The sequence below is a fragment of the Giraffa tippelskirchi genome, chromosome 2, assembly GCF_054371585.1.
Source record: "Giraffa tippelskirchi isolate mGirTip1 chromosome 2, T2T-mGirTip1v1.2.pri, whole genome shotgun sequence".
Taxonomy (NCBI): domain Eukaryota; kingdom Metazoa; phylum Chordata; class Mammalia; order Artiodactyla; family Giraffidae; genus Giraffa; species Giraffa tippelskirchi.
In genome coordinates, this window is record NC_137276.1 from 187,705,571 (window position 1) to 187,727,354 (window position 21,784).

At 38.8% G+C, this 21,784-nt stretch overlaps 1 long non-coding RNA gene and 1 pseudogene across 1 annotated transcript; one reads left to right on the plus strand and one right to left on the minus strand.

Annotated features, from left to right (window-relative positions):
- Window positions 1–13,680: 13,680 nt before the first annotated feature.
- LOC145538372 (actin-related protein 3 pseudogene) lies at window positions 13,681–14,182 on the minus strand (annotated as a pseudogene).
- A 1,292-nt stretch (window positions 14,183–15,474) lies between these two features.
- LOC145539062 (uncharacterized) lies at window positions 15,475–21,440 on the plus strand. The gene is made up of 2 exons (XR_014077550.1): window positions 15,475–18,098; window positions 19,989–21,440. It is a non-coding gene; the product is annotated as an uncharacterized LOC145539062 (long non-coding RNA).
- The last annotated feature ends 344 nt before the right edge of the window (window positions 21,441–21,784 follow it).

The window sequence follows — 21,784 nt, forward strand, 5'->3', positions numbered from 1 at the left end:
CATGGGGTCGCAAAGAGTTGGACATGACTGAGTCCAACAGTCCTCACAGTCATGTGAGGCAGGATGGCTTGAAGGGGGTAAGCAATTGGAAGACAGATTTCTAAGTATTTCAGCTTTGAATAGTTTAAATCTGGGCACTAGACCATAATTTCAGATTGGGATTGAATACTGAATATAAAGAACTGAAACTACCATGTCCTGGGGAAGCTCTGGGGTCTGGGCCAGAAGCCTGGGGGTAAGGTGTATATGGACAGAGCACCATGCGGGTACCTCTCAGTTTGAAATCTGGGACTGTACCTGTGCACTTTGTCATCTCTAATGCTTCATTTTTTGTATCCTTTAAAAATATTTTGTACCTCTGTCTTGTCTCAGAGATAAAAGCAGATGTCTAGTTTGGTAAGACTATCAACATCTGGTGTTCACTACAGTCTTATGAAATTTATTGGTTTTGTTCTCATCTGTCTTCAAGCTTAGTATATTTCCACTTAAGGTCAACAATTTATTCAAGCTGCAACAGAATAAAAATATTCTTTCTTCAGTCTTTCTCTCATGTCCGTCCGATTACTCAAGACCTCTCTGTCTCTGTCACATACACACACACACGCACATACCCCTAAAGCCAGTCCAATGGAGACCTTAAAAACTCAGATTTGCTATGTCTATCTATGAAAAATTATGCCTTCACTTCTTCCCGTTTAATTTCTTCATCAAACACTACTGTTATTCAGATAGAAACTAAGAAAGCAGAAAACCTTTTTTGCTATTTTATTCCTGATCTGTTTTGTTTCCTGCTGCCTTAAACTTTTCTCCTTCCAGTTGATATGCTGATTCTCATCCGTTTCTTTCTAGAGGTAGTGCCTGTGTATTGGGACTGTACCATGAGACATGGGCACAAGGCTGTGTTATAATGAGCAGCCGGAAGACAAATACACATGCATTTAAATGTGCTTTCATCCAACAGAATTCTTGAGAAGCATGATACGCTTACTGCCTTGGCTGTGTGTGACCAGGAGTCCAAGGATGGCTGACCCTGCTGTTTGATGACTGTGTTTGTCTCTTTTCTGTTGGCATCAGGTTCATTGGCTGGGCTGACAACTGCTAGTGAGCTGGGGACTCGGTCTTAGGGGTCCTTCCTCTGCAGTCCTCTCTTATAAAGTGCTTCTGGCAAAGAATCCTCTATACACTATTGTAAGGCCTTCTTCATGGGTTTTAGTTGTTTAGAATTCAGACAAGAAAATTTGCTTGACCTACTGTAATCCTTTTTTCTGTGAGTTGCATGTTTTTTATGTTTTTACCATTGATGTCTGCTTTTGTAATCTTATCTCTTCTTTTTCCAGTTGATTTTCCAGCAAATGTGACCAAGTTTGTGGTCACTTTCATGATCTACAGTTGCCAGATTTAGCAAATAAAAATACAGTACAGCCAGGTAAATTTGTATTCCAGATAAACAGCAAATAATTTTTAGTATAAGTATATGTCATACAATATTTGAGACATTTGTACTAAAAATAACTGTTTTTAAATACTATATGTTACATATATATACACAAATATTTATAATCTGAAATTCAGATTTGTTTTTTAATTTTTTGGATGTGAACAATTTTTTAAATCTTTTTTTGAATTTGTTACAATATTGCTTCTGTTTTATTTTTTTATTTTTTATTTTTGGCTGCAAGGCATGTGGGATCTTAGTTCCCCACCCAGGGATTAAACCAGTACCCCCTGCACTGGAAGGTGAAGTCTCAACTACTGGATTGCCGGGGAAGTCCCTGAAATTCAGATTTAACTGGATTCTGTAGTTTCTCTGGCAACTCTGCTTCCATCTGTCTATAGAGCCTGTTCCTACTTAATTAACACCTTCTCAAAGAAAAACTCAGGAGAGCAAGCCCAATCAGTTGTTTTGTCCCCTTTCTGATGACAAGTTATTGGTGTAGAAAGGTCAAACTTCAGGTGGAAGTAAGTCTTATGGATTGTCTTTGGAATTTGAAATGTTCTACCTAACCTCTAAGACTTTATGCATGATGCTCTTTATCTCTGGAGTTGCACCTTCCTCATCCCACCTCCCAACACTCTCTCTCTCTCTCTCTCTCTGAGCTCTGGATCTTTCTCTGCTTTGCCTGCCAAGCTCCTACTTATTCTTTTATTAAATAGTTTCTATTCTGAGGCCATTTCTTTCCTCTGAGAACCGTTCCTTGCCTACGCACATATGAAGAATTGCCCATCCTCTAAGAGCTCACAGCATCCCCAACTTCCCCACTAGCCAGTTTGCTCATGGCACTCAGTCTTCAAGGAAAGGGCTGTACCTGTCCAGGTCATTGTTATTCACAACAATGTCTAACTTTTGAATGGATGAATGAATAATTTGGAGGACTAGGGGTGGGGAGGGATAAATAAGTAAACTGAAGCATCTCAATAAAAAATTTCATTGGAGAAAATGAAGACATAAAAGCTTTATTCTGGAAGAATGGTGCACAGCCAGAGGGAAGGGATGATTTTAAATAGAGCAAATGCCTTTTGTCCATATTGTTCTCCAGCTTAGACTCCATGGAGTCATACTTAAGTCCCAAGGTAAGGTTACCCTAAGAAGGAGCCAAAAGAGAAACAGCCCTTCTGCTAGAACCTCCACAGGTGTTGACTGCATCAGGCAGCATCGTCTGGGTAATAGCAGCCACTCCAAGGATAAAGGTGATGATGGTGTAGCTCTCAATTCTCGTGCTCTCCAAGATATGCGCTTTAGCTTTACTGAGTTTGAGCAGGACAGAGGGAAAGGGCAGACATCCATAGCAAATACAAGCATTAGCTCCTGTAGCCCCTGAAAACTCCCAGAATTCTTTGAGCATTATCTTGAGAGGATGAGAGTTTGGGCAGAGTAGATGGAGAACAAAATCAACAATTCCTGTTTATAACATATGGTGACCCTATTTTTACCCCCAGTTGGTGTGGCCTGGAAGACATTGACTGTGTCCATATTTGCTAGCTTCTTTGTTTAGAATACTCATAAATAAAGATGATGGCTAATTCTTCCACAAGCACTCTGCAGGGTCGTTTATTGTTTCTCTCTGCAATTAAATTGCAGGCTCTGAAAAGAGTGGAGAATTTAATGAAACAGAGGAAAATCTGATAAATTGGCCTTGTCCTCCCTTGGAGCAGGGTTATGACCATGTGTCACATATGGCTGTTATTTACTAATATTTTTAGGAGAAGTAATTTGCTTCCTGTAATAGAATAAGACTCTTCGGATAATTATCTATGCTTGCTTCTAGTTAAAATAGGCTATAGTTGCACAAAATAGGAAAATTATGACCCCTTTTCTGGCCTTGAATTTACAGAAAAATGAGTGAATAGAAGACATGATTACATTATCAATACATTCTAATGTCCCTTGAAATGCTATCTTTTTACTGTAATAATGCAATGACAACAATTATAACTTCCTACTGAGACAGTAGCTGGAAGGAGAAACAATGTTGTTTACAACAAAATTTTTTATATTTGCTTTTGACTGTAAGTGAAAAGGAAATAGCTGTAATTGGTGGGCAGAGAGAGTTAAGATACTTATGGTGAGAGGAGTTGGCATCTCACTCTCCTCCCAAATCTATTTGCAAATACGAATTTACATAGAGACTGTGGGCCTTTGGAAAAAAGAGGCTGGAACTCTGACCTGCCCTCCCCAGTGCACACCTCCCCTGCCACCCCGCTCCAGGTTTACTTGACCTGGACTGTATGTCATAGCCTCCTGAAGACTAATCCACTGATCCTAGAAAACCATTCCCAGTCAGTCAAACCAGAATCCCTAGAATGGGCAGGCATCACCTTTTAAATAAAACTTCTCAAGTGATTCTAATGTGCACCCACGTTGAGAACCACTATTCTAAAAGGCACAGAATAATCTGTCGACCTGGAGTGTTGATGATTTACTGTAAAGGCCTAAAGGCCCCGCACCATGGTGGCTGGTGGCTTTTGCGCCCATCAGCTATCTGGCCAGCTCTGTGTGTGTGTGTGTGTGTGTGTGCTGTAGCCACAGACAGAGAAAAGAGGGCCATGCATATCGTAATCATTGACACACAAAGGGGTCAATGCTTTTTTCCCAGTGTCTTGTAAAAGTTTTTTTTTTCTTTTTTTTAATGTTTGGTAAACTATTGAATGAATGTAAATTATGAAAAAAGGAAAAATATGCCAAACCAAGCCTCTCTAATGTATACATGCACATGAGGGTGGGGGAAAGGAGACAGAGGGAGAAAGGGAGAAATTGTGAGAGTCTCTTGAGACTCAGTTTTCCTGGGAATTTGTGCTGACCAAGTATAAAGTAGGAGAAAGGGTAAACTCTCCTTGCTGTGGCAGTTCTACAACTCCAGTGGCTGTGGGCGGCATGTGGTGGGCAGGCCAGTGGGAGAGGGTTAATGAGCTGTGGAGTTCTCTATTGGACTCATGGACACTGATGTGAAATCTTTGCTCAGCTAGTCTTGTGATAAGTGAAAGAGTTATATCACCAGGATCTAGTAGCCATTCCCCTTTGGATTCTGGGATAATTTAGAGGAGACAATGACTTCTTGGCTTGGAGAATCCCTAAGATTTTTTTGATCACGTGGATTCTACTATATGATGTGAGGCAGGCAATATCCTGGCTCAGGTCTGACACAGAGAGGGAAACTTCCATGAAGATTTGATGTCTTGGTAATGTAACTTCTGGAGAAGGAAATGGCAACCCACTCCAATGCTCTTGCCTGGAAAATCCTATGGACAGAGGAGCCTGGTAGGCTACAGTCCGTGGGAGTTGCGAAGAGTCAGACACGACTGAGCGACTTCACTTTCACTTTTCACTTTCACGCATTGGAGAAGGAAATGGCAACCCACTCCAGTGTTCTTGCCTGGAGAATCCCAGGGATGGAGGAGCCTGGTGGGCTGCCGTCTATGGGGTTGCACAGAGTTGGACACGACTGACGTGACTTAGCAGCAGCAGCAGCAATGTAACTTCCCAGTTCTGCTCACTTAGTACCATTATAACTCACATTGTACTAACAAGAGAGGCCAGAGGGGGAAGTGTCTTGTGTGTATCTTGTCCTAACAGCATCTCTAACACTTGGTCCATAACTCCGTTCTAGGTTCTTCCCTGCAGCATGTTAGCTTTGCACTTGAATACCTCAGGTTACCTACATTTTACTAAGAGTTGAGTCAAGGATTCTTACCTGAGACTCCTGAAAATAGGTACAGAAGGAATGCAGCTAACAGAGTTCATCTAAAGTCATTGGTTGAGACCAAAGAAACAAGAAAGGAAAGATAATTTGCAAATATCCATTCAAGGCCATTCCAATAAGAGAAAATATTTCCTTCATGCTTGGATCACAAAGGAAGATTGGAAGATTTTTCTTTTACTATGAATCTTCTTTTTGATCAATATTGAGCTCAGCAGCCTCAGACCTCTGCAACCTAAATGCATCAAAGATCTTCAATATCACTATTACTATAATGCTGTAGAAATTCTAGCTTTGCTATAGTAACTTCTCATAGGTCCCCTTTTTATTTCACAAAGCAATGACAAGGTGACTGTAATAGCGCTGGGGGTGGAAGTTTAGCCTTGAGCAGCACCACAGGGAATGACTTGCTCGCATTCATTCTATTCTAATTGGGCTATATAAGTTCAACCTGTGAGGTATGGAATCTGAGGAGGAGTCTGCAGTAATGTCACTGAGATTTGTTTTTTTTAATTATTTTTAAATTGAAATATAGCTGATTTACAATATTGTGCAAATCTCTGCTGTATAGTATTGATGGTACTACAGCTGTGAGGCCCTTTCTCTATGTTTATCTGATGCTATGCAGTAATTAAATATGGTTTTGTCAAGTGCTTGCTAAATTTAAGGTTATATAGGTGGAGTATAAGAATCTGCATTCATGGAGCTTTCAATTTGTTTAGGGAAACAAGACACAGAACCTTAAGTAGGAGGGGAAGACTGTATATAATACATAGTACAATGAACAGTTAAGAACATAAGTGGATAGGAATAGCTGGAGAAGACTGATTGGAATAAGTAGGACCAAGAGAGGTCCCAGAGGCTAGGAAGGACAAGTGAAAAGGTGAAGAGTATGACATGCTGGGTGAGGGAATAGTTAAAGAAAGATGTTGAGGTGGGAAAGAGGTTGATGAATTTCAGGGACAATGAGAGGACTATTAGCTAGAGTATTCTTCTCGAGGGCTGCTGTAACAAAGTACTACAAATTTGGTGGTTTAAAACAACAGAAATGCCCTGTCTCACAGAGGCTAGATGTTTAAAATCAGGGTGTTACAGAGTGGATTCCCACTCGAGACTTTGAGGGAGAAACCATTCCATGCCTCTCTCCTAGCTCCTGGTGGTTGTCAGCAATCTGGTTCCATGGCTTGTAGGTGCATTATTCCAGTCTCTGCCTCTATCTTAAAATTCCTTCTCGTCTTTGTCTCTGTATCTTAAATTTTCTCTCCTTTTTCTTATAAGGACACCAGTCATTGCATTTAGGGCTCACCCTGAATCCAAAGTAATCTTCTCCAAAGATCGTTAACTTATTTACATCTGTAATGGATGTGAGAGTTGGACAGTGAAGAAAGCTGAGTGCCAAAGAATTGATGCTTTTGAACTGTGGTGTTGGAGAAGACTCTTGAGAGTCCCTTGGACTGCAAGAAGATCCAATCAATCCATCCTAAAGGAGATCAATCCTGGGTGTTCATTGGAAGGACTGATGTTGAAGCTGAAACTCCAATACTTTGGCCACCTCATGCGAAGAGTTGACTCACTGGAAAAGACCCTAATGCTGGGAAGGATTAGGGGCAGGAGGAGAAGGGGACGACAGAGGATGAGATGGTTGGATGATTTCACTGACTCGATGGACATGGGTTTGGGTAAACTCTGGGAGTTGGTGATGGACAGGGAGACCTGGTGTGCTGCGATTCATGGGGTCACAAAGAGTCAGACATGACTGAGTGATTGAACTGAACTGAACTGAATTACATCTGTAAAAACTATTTCCAAATAAGGTCACATTCATGGGTACCAGGGGTTAGGACTTAGACATATCTTTTGGGTGGACACAATCAACCCACTACGGAGAGTAAAGGGATCAGGTTGGAGAGATGGAAGAGGTCTGATTGTGGAGATGGAAGGGGTCTGATTGTGGCAGGTCCTGAATTTTTTTTCTTAATGTTTTAATGGGGATTCCAGTGTAAATATCTTGATTATCAGTCAAAATGGACATGTTTGGGTAAAAGATTGTGGGTGGTCATTTGCATTTAGAACTAAGGACAAATCATGAAGAAGGTACATGTGATGATTAATTTTACGTGTCAACTTGACAATACCACAGGGTGTTCAGATTAAACATTAGTTCTGGATGTGTCTTTGTGGGTGTTTCTGGATGAGATTAGCATTTAAATTGGTGACTCATTAAAGCAGTTTGCCCTTCCCAGTGAGGGTAGACATCATCATTCAATCCATTGAGGATCTGAATATAACAAAAGGTAGAAGAAATAGGAATTCACCTCTTTTTTTTTTTTTTTTTCTGCCTGCTTGCTTGAGCTGGGACATTGATCTTCTGCTCTTAGACTGGAATTTATACCACTGGCTTTCTTGGGTCTTTAGACTGCAGATAGCAGACTATGGACTTTTCAGCCTCCATAATCATGTGAGCTAATTCCTCATAATGACTCTCCTGTTGGTTCTGTTTCTCTCTGGAGAACCTTGACTAATACAGTGCATAAGCCTGGTCTAAGAACTGTAGGTCATTACCAGTGGTGATGTGTGATTTGAGTACATCATGGAGTGATTTTCTCAGATGGGCCTTTAGCTTAACCTTTTTGGACACCTACCAGGGTCTAACCTAACAGGTGTGAGGTGGTATCTCGTTGTGGGTCTGATTTTCATTTCCCTGATGATGAGTGATGCTGAACACCTTTTCATGTACCTGTTGTTTATCTGTATGTCTTCTTTGGAAAAATGTCCATTCATAGCTTCTGTCTATTTTTTAGTCAGATTGACTTTTTTGCTTTTGAGTTGTATGAGTTCTTCATATATTTTGGATAGTATTCCCTTATCAGACATTTGATTTTGAAATATTTCCTCTCATTTGGTAAGTTGCATTTTCATTTTGTTGATGATTTCCTTTGTTGTGCAAAAGCTTTCTGCTCTTTAATGATAGTATTAAACACCAAGATGTCACAATTTATGGACAAACCTTTTTCATGATAATTCTGAACGTATCCCTTTTATTGCTCCAATGTTACAATAATATAAAATTTAATTTTGAGAAGTTGTATGTAGGTTTTGGTGGTACTTGCATGAAAACATTAATTCTTAAAAAATTTTGTTATTTTTATTTTTTCCCAAGAAAATGGCTGTAACATTAAGTGAATCTAAACATTAAAGGGTCCCTGTGAAGCCTCATGCTAAGCCTCAGCTCTAGTGAACTTAAAGTCACATCTCACACATCTTCTAGCTGCTTCTGAAAAGAATGAAGACCCTTTAGTGAGTGAGTTTTGATATTCTCATTGGGTCTCACCATCATACCCTGTCTCCTGACTCCATTAGATCAACCATAGTTTATGTGGTCAGTAGTCTGCGTGTCAAAGTCACTCAGTCTTTTGCGACTCTTTGTGACCCCATGGACTGTAGCCTGCCAGATTCCTATGTCCATGAAATTCTTCAGGCAAGAATACTGGAGTGGGTTGCCATTTCCTTCTCAAGGGGATCTTCCCGATCCAGGGATCAAACCCAGGTCTCCTGCATTGCAGGCAGATTCTTTACCATCTGAGCAATTTATGCAGCAATAAAAAATCCCTACGGTGGCATGTCACTCTTCCAGTTTAGAACAAAAACTCCATCATCATCATTGGTGTGCAGAGTTGAGATGTATTCGTGTTTGTTTACAGTTCTGAAAAGAATGAGGAAACTGGTAGATAACATGCAAATTGGTAATCTGTTTCTCAGTTACTAAGTGTGTACTTTGTGTTCAACATTGTACTAAAAGGAGAGAAACCTTAAATATGATAAAGTCCTCAAGGAGATCACAACACAGTTGGGGATTTAAGATATACACACAAGAACTTTTAGGCAGGAAGCAGCAGGCATCAGATAGGGCATGGAATGGTCTCTCCTGGCTTAACATAGTGCATAGCTGCATGCCTAGGTTTTGGCCAACCTTCTCCACCAACTCTTGACTGCAGGTCCTCCGTGATCCTGAATCTCAGCTAACTGATGAGAAATCTTTTGTCCTTTTTGCTTCCAAAGCACTATACTCCACTGCTGGGTGCTCTGAAAACTGGAGAGGTCATTACTCCATCCACTCAGAATGGCTATTAGTAAGAAGACAACAAATAACAAGTATTGATGAAAATGTGAATAAAAGGGAATCCTTGTGCACTGTTGGCAGGAATGCAAATTGGTGCAGCCAATATGGAAAATGATGTGGATATTGCTCAAAAATTAAAACATGGAACCACAATATGATCCAAGAATTCCACTTCTAGTATTTATCTGAAGGAAATGAAAACACTAACTTGAAAAGATATAGGTATACCCTCATGTTCATTGTAGCATGATGGCTATTTATAATAGCCAAGATATGGAAACAACTTGTATCCATCAATGGATGAATGGATAAAGAAAATGTGATCTATATATTGTTCAGCCATAAATCTACCTGCAATGCAGGAGACCCTGGTTCGATTCCTGGGTCAGAAAATCCACTGGAGAAGGGATAGGCTACCCACTCCAGTATTCTTGGGCTTCCCTTGTAGCTCAGCTGGTAAAAAATCTGCTTGCAATGTGGGAGATCTTGGTTCGATCCCTGGTTTGGGAAGATCCCCTGGAGAAAGGAAAGGCTACCCACTCCAGTATTCTGACCTGGAGAATTCCATGGACTCTATAGTCCATGGAGTCACAAAGAGTCAGACACCACTGAGCGACTTTCACGTTTTTACTTTCAGCCATAAATATGAATGAAATATTGCCATTTGTGATAACAGAAGTGGAACTTGAGGGCATTATGCTAAGTGAAATAAGTCAGACGGAGAAAAACAGCATATAATTTCACTTACATGTGAAATCTAAAAAATAATTCAAAACTGAACTCATAGATACAGAGAACTTACTGGTGGGTGGCAGAAGCAGGAGGTAGAAGGTGTGCAAAATGAATGAAGGTGGTCAAAAGGTACAAACTTCCAGAATAAGTCCCATCAAAGTAATGTCTAGCATGGTGACTATAGTTAATAATACTATATTGTATATTTGAACATTGCTGTGAGGGTAGATCTTAAGTTCTCATCACAAGAAAAAAAGCTTTTGTAATTGTATGTGGTAATAGACATTAATTAGACATTGTGATGATCATTTAGAAATATATACAAATATTGAATCATTATGTTGTATACCTGAAACTAGTATAATGTTATATGTCTGTTACAAGAAAGAAGAAGGAAATGAATAGCTAAAAGTACACTGGAGAAGTATTTTAGCAGAAATGACTACAAGAGTGGTTCATGGTTATTTCTGCCCAATTCCTTTCTTGAGGTAAGGAGAATTTATAAGCTGTGAACTTTGTATGCTCTGCATAAACTGTTATAAAAGTTTCAGATGTGTATTGAATTTAGTTTTTGTTTTTTTTTTCACTACCAAAGAGTCCAAAGGGAGTGGAGAAATTAACCAGAAAGTTTTATTTCAAAAGCAACTTTTATTAATTAAAATGTCATTAGCAGTGGTTCAGTATATAAAGTTAATAATTTCTTTAATATAGCTATTTGTCATTTATAGATCCCCAGCTTTTAACCTGAGTAATCAACTCTGTTTTTCCTTTAGTTCCACATAGTCAGGGTTAGAGGCAAGCATGGATTCTTTTCCTCTCTGACTTGTATTTACACAATAACTCCTTTCAATCTGCTTTATGAGCATTTACACATATGAAAAGAAGTAAAAATATAGTACAGGGGCTCATATTATATATTAACTATGTGAAAAGTCAATTTTCTACTCATCAAAATATTTTCCCTTTTAATTATCAGTTAACCTCTCTTGTTCTTCTTGTACTGTACTCCTGAATTACCTTCCTACCTGCTATAAACTTCTATGAAAATTTTCATAATGTGTTAAGAAAATATTACTCTGGATCCAGATATCCAAAAGCTTTTTTAAAAAGCAATTTATTGTCAAAATTAAAAAAAAATTTTTTGTGCTTCAAAGGACACTACCAAGAAGATAATCCAAAAAGTAAAAAAATATTTGCAAATCATATATCTGATAAGGGTCTTATATCTAAATATAAAGAGCTCTTATACTCAATAAAAAAGAGGCAAAGAATCCAATTAAAAATGGGCAGAGTTCAATAGACATTTCCCCAAAGAAGATATAAGCACGAGGTGCTCAACATTATTAGACATTAGGGAAATGCAAATCAACAGTCACAAGATACCACCAGGATGGAGAGTTTCCCTGATGGCTCAGCAAGTAAAGAATCCACCTGCAATGCAGGAGACATAGGAGATTCAGGTTTGATCCCTGGGTCGGGAAGATCCCCTGGAGGAAGAAATGGCTTCCTACTTCAGTGTTCTTGCCTGGGAAATTCCATACACTGAGGAGCTGGCGGGTTATAGTCCATGGGGTCACAAAGAGTCAGACATGACTGATCACTAGTGCACACCACTAGGATGGATGGTTGTAATAAAAAAAGACAGACAATAGTGTTGGTGCTTATGAGATTGTAAAATGGTGCAGCCATTGGGAAATCAGACTGGCAGTTCCTTGAGTGGTTAAACACGGAGTCTCTATATGAACTAGCATTCCTCTCCTGGGTATATACCCAAGAGAATTGAAAAATGTGGCCACGTAAAACTTGTATACAAATGTTCATAATAGCATTATCCATAGTAGTCAAAAAGTGGAAATAACCCAAATGTCTGTCAACTAATGAGTGGATTGAAGAAATGTAGTATTATGTGTACAATGGAATATTATTGGGTCACGCTATGGAATGGATATTTCTGTCTCCCCTGCTCCACCATTGAAGCCATTACCCCCAATGTGATAATATGAAGAGGTGGAGAATTTGAGAGGTAATTAGGTTCAGATGAACTCATGAGAGTGGGGCCCCATAATAGGATTGGTATCCTCCTCACTTTCTGCCATTAGGATGGTGTCATCTTCTTATGTGAGGTTATTGATATTTCTCCCGGCAATCTTGATTCCAGCTTGTGATTCATTCAGCTCAGCATTTCACATGATGCACCATGCATATAAGTTAAATTACTAGGGTAACAATACAGCCTTGTACTCCATTCCCAATTTTTAACCAGTCAGTTGTTCCATGTGCAGTTCTAAGTGTTGCTTCTTGACTTACGTGTAAGTTTCTCAAGAAACAAGTAAGGTTGTCTGGTCTCTTGTCATCTCTTTAAGAATTTTCCAGTTTGTTGTGATTCACACAGTCAAAGGATTTAGCATTGTAAATGAAGCAGAACATTTTTCTGGAGCTCCTTTGCTTACGGCATGATCCAGTCAGTGTTGGCAATTTTATCTCTGGTTCCTCTGAGTTTTCTAAACCCAGTTTGTACCTCTGGAAGTTCTTGGTTTACATATTACTGAAGCCTGGCTTGAAGGATTTTGAGCATAACCTTGCTAGTAGATACTTGCTACAGGTAGAAAAACCTTGAAAACACTTTATTAAGTGAAAGAAGCCAGACACAAAGCCCACCAAAAAAACAAAAAGGAAAAGAGATGAAGAGAAAAGAAAAAAAGAGCAAAGAGGGAACAAATCCATTAGAATCACCTCAAATCAGCTAATAGAGGTTTAATTGGCTTTGCCAGTCTGCCTCATTTCTGCCATAGGAGAGGGGTTAGAAAATTTGTCTGAGCAGACAGCTGTTTGCACCTGCAGCAAACACTATGTGTCTGCCTCTCATGGGTTGGATCAGTGGCATCTGCTTAAGACATGAACTAGAAAAAAATTTCAGTAAATACAGGCTGAAACTAGTATGGTAATACCTGAATGTTGGAGCATCGCTTTAAAAAAAGATCCAACAGGCTGTCTTCATTCATTTTTTTTTTTTTTAACAAGAAGGAGTCCAAGGAATTAGACTTAATTAAATACACAGTTGGCTCTTGGACAATGTCAGGGTAGGGGTGTGGACCTTCTACTCAGTCAAAAGCATAAGTTATAGTGAGCCCTTCATAGTTCCTTTGTATATGTGGTTCCTCCATATATGTGATTGCATATCTACAAATTCAATCAACTACAGAATGTCTAGAACTGTAGTGTTTACCATTGAAAAAATCCATATATAAGTGGACCTGCACAGTTCAAACCCTTGTTTTTCAAAGGTCAACTGTACTAGCTTCTCAGCTCTAAAAACACTTGCAGCAAAAACCAATTTTCTTTCAGTGTGGTTGGTAGCATTTCCTAATTACTGGAATTCCTTGTCCTGTGAGTAAATAATGGCAAGTGTCATGAGGCCATTTAAAAAAAATTTCTTTTATTGTGATAACATATAACATGAAATTTACATTTTAGCCATTTTAAGTGTTCTAATCAGTGGCATTAAATTCATTCACATTGTTGTGTATGAGGCTCCTTTTTGAAATGTATCTTTTACTTGATCATTTTTTTTCCTTCACAATATAAAAGTGTCACTCAAAATTCTGCACATCCAGTTAAGTGAGGTCAGTATTCTTACTCACTTAAGAGAACTCCGACATCAATAAGATAATGCTGAATTACCTTATCTACTAGTTCCTTAGGTAGGTAAAGTCTAGATTAGCAAATTCTGGATGAAAAAAAGATTTCAGGTTCCAAGGATCTGTCATAACCAACATCAATGGAAAATTCTTTCTTTGAGATTGCCTTGATTCCAGTATACTTTGGCGTCCTCTCTGTGTCATACTTGTTAAATTCTTTTACTAAATCTGGGCAAATATAACTATATACTCCTTTACTTCCATAGCTGTTTCCAGGGATTGCTCTAGAGGAATTCCTACTTCTTGGCCTCTCAGCAATTGCTGAATAAAATACAGTACAGCTTACCTTGTGATTGGAATGTACTTATTTCAGCTGCCAATCACATGTCCTATAGCCATAGAAAGGACAGGAGTGACTCCATCTTAATACCAGTCACTATCAGTTTTCCTACTTATTTTGATGCTCAGGATGTTGTTAGTGCAAGCATAGCCTGCATGCCTCTATATGAGCTGTGAAGTATTCAAACAGTATTTCAGCAGTATATTTTATTTTCAGGAGCATTAAGTGGAGATTTAATCAGAAGAAAGTAAAGACCTTCAAGTTGTACTTTAAGTATTGAGACAATATTTTCTCCATAAACCTTTCCATTAGGTGACAGTCTTAAACTATACCATGGTGGACTGGCCACTTTATGAAGCATGTGGCTTTTTCTTTTACTTCATTCTTTTTCACCACTAATTTTGTTTATTTAGGCTCTCTTTTTTTCTTAGTAAGTCTGGCTGAAGGCTTATCAATGTTGTTTATATTTTCATAGAACCAGTTGTTAGTTTCATTGATTGTTTTTATTATGTGTTTTTGGGGGGTTTTGTTTTATTTATTTCTGCTCTGAACTGTATTTTTTCCTTCCTTCTGTTAAGTTTGGGCTTTTTTCTAAATCTGTCAGATGGAAAGTTAGGTTGTTTATTTTAGATTTTTCTTGTTTCTTGTGGTGGGCCTATATTGCTATAAACCTTCTTCTTAGAACTGCTTTTGCTGTATCCTATAGATTTTGAAAAGTTTAATTTCTATTTTCATTCATCTCAAGGTATTTTTTGATTTCCTCTTTCATTTCTTTGTTGATTCACTTTTGTAGTAACATGTTGTTTAATCTCTACATGTTTGTGGGTTTTTTTTCCATTTTTCTCCCAGTAATTGAGTTCTAGTTTTATACTGTTGTGGTTAGAAATGATATTTAATATAATTTCAATTTTTTAAATTTATCGAGACTTGTTTTGTGGCCACTATGTTATCTATCCTGGAGAAGATTCCATGTGCACTTGAAAAAAGTGTGTATTCTGGGTTTCTGTTTGTTTCATGGCATGTTCTACATTCCTGCTCAGTTACTTTAGTCATGTCTGACTCTCTGTGACCCTATCGATTGTAGCTCTCCAGGCTCCTCTGTCCATGGGATTCTCCAGGCAAGAATACTGGAGTGGGTTGCCATGCTCTCCTCCTGGGATCTTCCCAACCCAAGGATCAAACCCACATCTCTTATGTCTCCTGCATTGGCAGGCAGGTTATTGACCACAAGTGACACTTGGGAAGCTTCAGATATCTATTATGTCTATGTGGTGTAATGTGGCATATAAGGCCACTACTTTCTTATTAATATTCTGTTTAGATGGTCTGTCCATTGATCTAAGTGGTATATTCAATTATTGTATTACTATCAATTTCTTCCTTTATGTCTGCTAATATTTGCTTTATATATTTAGATGCTCTGATATTAAAGGGATTAGACCTGGTGGACAGAGTACCTAAAGAACTATGGACGGAAGTTTGTAACATTGTGCAGGAGGCAGTGACCAAAACTATCCTAAAGAAAAAGAAATGCAAGAAGGCAAAGTGGTTGTCTGAGGAGGCATTACAAATAGCTGAAAAAATAAAGAGAAGCAAAAGGCATGGGAAGAAGGGAAAGATACACCCAACTGAATGCAGAGTTCCAGAGAAAAGCAAGGAGAGATGAGAAGGCCTTCTTAAATGAACAATGCAAAGAAATAGAGGAAAACAATAAAAATGGGAAAGACTAGAGATCTCTTTAAGAAAATTAGAGATATCAAGGGAAAATTTCATGTAAGGATGGGCACCATAAAAGATAGAAACAGTAAGGACCTAACAGAAGCAGAAGAGATTAAGAAGAGATGGCAAGAATACACAGAAGAACTATACAAAAAGTGTCTTGATGACCTGGATAACCATGATGGTGTGGTCACTCATCTACAGCCACATATACTGGAGTGTGAAATCAAGGGGGCCTTAGGAAGCATCACTATGAACAAAGCTAGTGGAAGTGATGGAATTCCAACTGGAATTCCAGCTGAGCTATTTCAAATCCTAAAAGATGATGCTGTTAAAGTGCTGCCCTCAATATGTCAGCAAATTTGGAAAACTCAGCAGTGGCCATAGGACTGGAAGTTTTCATTCCGATCTCAAAGAAGGACAATGCCATAGAATGTTCAAACTGCTGTACAGTTGCACTCATTTCACATGCTAGCAAGGTTATGCTCAAAATCCTTCAAGTTAGGCTTCAGCAGTATATGAACTGAGAACTTCTAGATGTGTAAACTGGGTTTAGAAAAGGCAGAGGAACCAGAGATTAAATTGCCAACATTTGTTGGATCATGGAAAAAAACAAAGGAGTTCCAGAAAAACATCTACTTCTGCTTCATTGACTATGTAAAGACTTTGACTGTGTGGGTCACAGAAAACTGGAAAATTCTTCAAGAGATGGGAATACCAGACCACCTTACCTGTCTCCTGAGAAACCTGTATGTGGGTCAAGAAGCAGTAGTTAGAACTAGACATGGAACAACTGACTGGTTCAAATTGGGAAAGGAGTACAACACGGCTGTGTATTGTTACCCTGCTTATTTAACTTCTATGCAGAGTATGTCATGTGAAACACTGGGCTGGGTGAATCACAAGCTGGAATCAAGATTGCCAGAAGAAATATCAATAACCTCAGATATGCAGATGATACCACTCTAATGACAGAAAGTGAAAAAGAACTAAGGATCTTCTTGATGAGGGTGAAAGAGGAGAGTGAAAAAGCTGGCTTAAAACTCAACATTAAAAAACTAAGATCTTGGCATCTGATCTCATCTCTCCATGGCAAATAGAAAGGGAAAGAGTGGAAGCAGTGATAGATTTTATTTTCCTGGGCTCCAAAATTACTAAGGACAGTGACTGTAGCCATGAAATTAAAAGACCCTTGCTCTATGGCAGGAAAGCTATGACAAACCTAGACAGTGACATCAATTTGCTGACAGAGGTCCATATAGTCAAAGCTATGGTTTTTCCAGTAGTCATGTACAGATGTGAGAGTTGAACTATTAAGAAGACTGAGGGTTGAAGAATTGATGCTTTTGAATTGTGGTGCTGGAGAAGGCTCTTGACTTGGACTGAAGATTCCTTGGACTGCAAGGAGATAAAACCAGTCAATCCTAAAGAAAATCAACCTTGAATGTTCATCGGAAGGACTGATGCTGAAGCTCCAACACTTTGGCCACCTGATGTCAAGAGCCAACTCATTGGAAAGAACCTTAATGCTGGGAAAAATTGAAGGCAGAAGGAGAAGGGGTTGCAGAGGATGAGATGGTTAGATAGCGTCATTGACTCAGTGGACATGAATTTGAGCAAATTCTGGAAGATAGTGGAGGACAGAGGAGCCTAGTGTGCTACAGTCCATGGGGTAGCAAAGAGTTGGACACGACTTAGCGACTAAACAGCAACAACATATGCATATTAAATGCATATATATTTATAAATGCTATATTCTTTTCTTGTATTGACCCTTTAATCATTATATAATTCTCATGTTTGTCTTTTGTACAGAATTTTTTTTTCTGATATGAGTACTGCTATCCCAGCTGTCCTTTCATTTCCATTTGCACTGGTTATGTTTTTTCTATCCCTTTACTGTCAGTCTTCTGTTCTTCCTTAATGAGTTGATGTCTTAATTCCTTGTTCCTCCCAGTTAAAGCTAGTTCTCCTAGCCTTCATTTATACTAAGTGAAAATAATGTTGATACTTTATGGTGTTACTCTTCCAAGGGTATTTACATTTTCTAAATGGAAGGTATAATGGCTTTGTATTGTAAGTGAATAATTATTTTCACAATGAGAAAAGATTTTTCAAAAATAAATAGTTTTTGTTTTGAAATTTTTATCAACATTCAAAGTTTTGAGAAATATTATGCAGTGATTTGATATACATTAGAACTTTAGAGAGAGGATAGACTCTTGGGAGAAAAGAGAAGCTGTCTATTGGTTTACACAGGATGGCATCTAACATTCTTCTTTTCTCTTTGTTTTTTGAAGTGGCAAAAAGTGATTCCTTTTTCACTTTGGGTCTAAAGGATTTGTTGTGTGTTGGTAAGTCTTCCCCTTGCTCATAGAGGAGTTATACTAATAATAACCATAGCCTCATAGTATTAGTGTTTGATTTGATTCTGGGGAGAATTAACCAGGTCCCTTTCCACAATCAAACATCAAGCAATAGCATTTGAAGTAGTTGCCCATCTGTGAGCAAAACTGGCCATAAATTCCATCTATTCCATAGACCACCCACCCAGATAACTCTGGTGGGGCTCTTACATACACAAGGAACCACCGCTAAGAGACATGCACTCAGAATTAGGGAGATCAGGGTCATCAGCTGCTGGCAGGCTTTGACAAAAGCATCAGTTGTTGTTTCCCAGCTATGAGAGTTTGCTTTGTGTCCAGAGCCCACATCAAACACATCTCTGCAATTGAGCAGATTGTCTGCCATAGTGTTTCACTGAAACGTTTTGTTGCACTTCTCTGATGCATATAAATAGGGTGAAAATCCTGCTCTTCTTTTTTCAGAGATTGGAATGTAAAGATTATAAAGGACAGGTGTGGTCATAACAGCAGCTCTTAAAAAAAATTCTATAGCTTAAACCAAATAATTTTCTTCCCTTGAGTAAACTGCCTAGCATTGTAAGTTTCTGAAAAGCCTGTATCACAAGAGCACCAGAAACACCTGAACCCAGATGAATCCTGCCACCAAGTATGTTGAGAGATATAGATCATTATATGTCAGGGACACATATAAAACTGATGTTGGAATTTGGTCTTAAGTTAGTTGTTTGTTTTCTTATTTATTTCCCTGTTATTTATTAATGAGACAGAGTATCTTAATTCTTTCTTCTTCCCAGTTAAAGTTAATTCTTTCTTCTGTTATTTTTAACTGGAAATTGTGACACTTCCTGTTTTGCTTTCAAATGGGAAAATTGGTGAAAATATTTTGTAAACTGTGATGTGTTGTTATTTTTAAAACTTCCATGATTTATAAGGTTTTTAAAATTGTATTTGGCACTATTTACATAAAGGATTTTTTCAGTGCTTATTGACTATGTTTCTGGTAGTATTTCATCCAGAAGATGTCCCTTGTCCAGAGCATATGTCTATAAGAAGCAACTTATTCCTTCTACTTGCATTGCTGTATGCTTTGAAGAATGAGCTCTATAGCTACCAGCAGAAGTTAGAGCTCAATCTGCAATTCAAATAATGCCAAAGGCACTTCTGCTTAGATAATTATATAAAGCCAGATGGGATTAATTAGGGGCACTATATACTCAAAACCAAGGCACCAGTTTTGGCTCCATCCCTGTGGCTCCCTGGCGCCACTATTAATCTCAGAATCTTAGGTAGTGATAGTAGAGTCCAGACTCACCACCATCAGAGAGGTTTGAAGAGAGTCTGAAGAGCCTTGGTTTCTCCCTGCTACTGTTTTTCTACCCACATTTGCAAAGGAGTTGGCTCAGTGGAGGAACAGAGTTGGGGGAAGCCCTGTCCTGAAGGCTGGCAATGTGAAAGGGCCAATTTTTCTGCATGGTGATCAGTTTGGGGTGGCAGCTGCTCCTACAACCAGTTGTGATGCTTTGAGAGTTTTGCCCAGGTTTTTCCCCCAGATTTGTGGGAGGCCTAGTCCTCTGATCCAGCCTGAGGTCTTGAGAGGTGGGACCTGTATGGAATGGGCTGAAGCCAAACCAGGAATCTGGGGCAAGAAGAAATTTATTTTCTTGTTAAAGTCAAGGTTGGCCTGGGATGCAAAGAAATGTCTGAATCCCGCAGTCCAAGCAGCGAGGTGATGTAAAAGGTTAACATGAGAGAATGGGAAAGATGGAATAAGCTAAGCAGACCCCAGAAAGCCCTTATGAAGCAATAATGCATCCATCCCTTCAGTGCCTTTTGGCCTGTAAGGTGACTGATGTGAAAGCAGTGTTCCTTTTCCCTTAGGTTTTCATTGCCTGTAGCTCCTTACATCTGGATCACTGGATCTGGGACCTTGTTGAGCTATGTGAGGACTTAGAAATCCCGTCTTTTCCTTCTCATTCTCACCAGGTGATACTTGATGCACCTATCTGGGGAGTTTTCCTTACATAAAGGTATGAAATTAAAAGACTCTTGCTCCTTAGAAGAAAAGTTATGACCAACCTAGACAGCATATTAAAAAGTAGAGACATTACTTTGCCAACAAAGGTCCATCTAGTCAAGCTATGGTTTTTCCAGTAGTCATGTATGGATGTGAGAGTTGGACTATAAAGAAAGCTGAGCACTGAAGAATTGATGCTTTTGAACTGTGGTATTGGAGAAGACTCTTTGAGAGTCCCTTGGACTGCAAGGAGATCCAACCAGTCCATTCTAAAGGAAATCAGTCCTGAATACTCATTGGAAGGACTGATGCTGAGGCTGAAACTCCAATACTTTGGCCACCTGATGCAAAGAACTGACTCATTTGAAAAGACGCTGATGCTGGGAAAGATTGAAGGTGGGAGGAGAAGGGGACAAGAGAGGATGAGATGGTTGGATGGCATCACTGACTCAATGGACATGAATTTAAGTAAGCTCCGGGAGTTGGTGACGGACAGGGAAGCCTGGCATGCTACAGTCCATGGGGTCGCAGAGAGTCGGACACGACTGAGCGACTGAACTGAACTGAACTGAAAGGACTAGACATCAAGCTTTAGGAGTAGAAAACTCCCATGAAAATATCATACTAGGTTTGTACCTTAAATAATTGTTTCTAAAGACAAATGCACATATACTAGTTCACATGTGCAATCATAATAAATTAGTTAATGAGGTAGAAGAAGTTAATGTAGCTGTAACCCAGTTTGCCCCAAACTACCAAGGGGTGCTCCACTTTGGATGAGGGGAAAGAAGGCAGGTTACCCAACCTAATTGCCTAGATGATGTAATTCTGGACCTCCATCCAGGTAAATAGGCTAATGATCTATGCTAACAGGAATGCTCTTAGCAAGATATCCTTGAAAACTGATATGAAAGCTAGGGTATAAAACAGAGACGTATCATGAATAAAATTTTCCCTTACTGTGTGAGATAACCCCATATATCCTCCATTGGCAAGCTCATCTATCATTCTGGGCCAGAGAGTGAGTGCTCATCATAAGAAGAAAGAGAAACCACCTCAATATCCCCAAATCCTCTCAGCTTTGTCTGAGCCCCTGGATTACCTGACTCTTTTACATGATTATTTGAAACCTGATACTGGGTAAGATCTTGATTTTTGTGAGTCTGACCCTTTGTAATAGCTGAGGCACTAAAAAAAATAGAACAAAGAAAATGGTCCCAAGTACATGTGCCTGTCTTCTAAGATCCACTTTCTACACTTAGCTTTTGTTAATTTTAATTTATGGGGAAGAATAAAAAAGGAAATAAAAGAAAAAATTTAAATCAGATTGTTTAAGTATCCAGTGGATTATTTTTTCTATTTCTTCTTGTGATAAAAAACTTACTATGTTAATTTTAAAAATTTATTTAGTTTTAATTGAAGGATAAGTGCTTTACAATATTGGTTTCCTTTCTGCCATACATCAACATGAATTAGCCATTCTCCTCCCTTTTTAAGAATTTTAAATTTATTTATTTTTAATTGAAGCATAATTGCCTTGCAGAATTGTGTTGGTTTCTGCCAAGCATCAGCATGAATCAGCTATAAGTATACCTCTGTTTCCTCCCTTTTGAACCTCCCTCCCACCTCCCTCCCCATCCCATCTCTCTAGGTTGTTAAC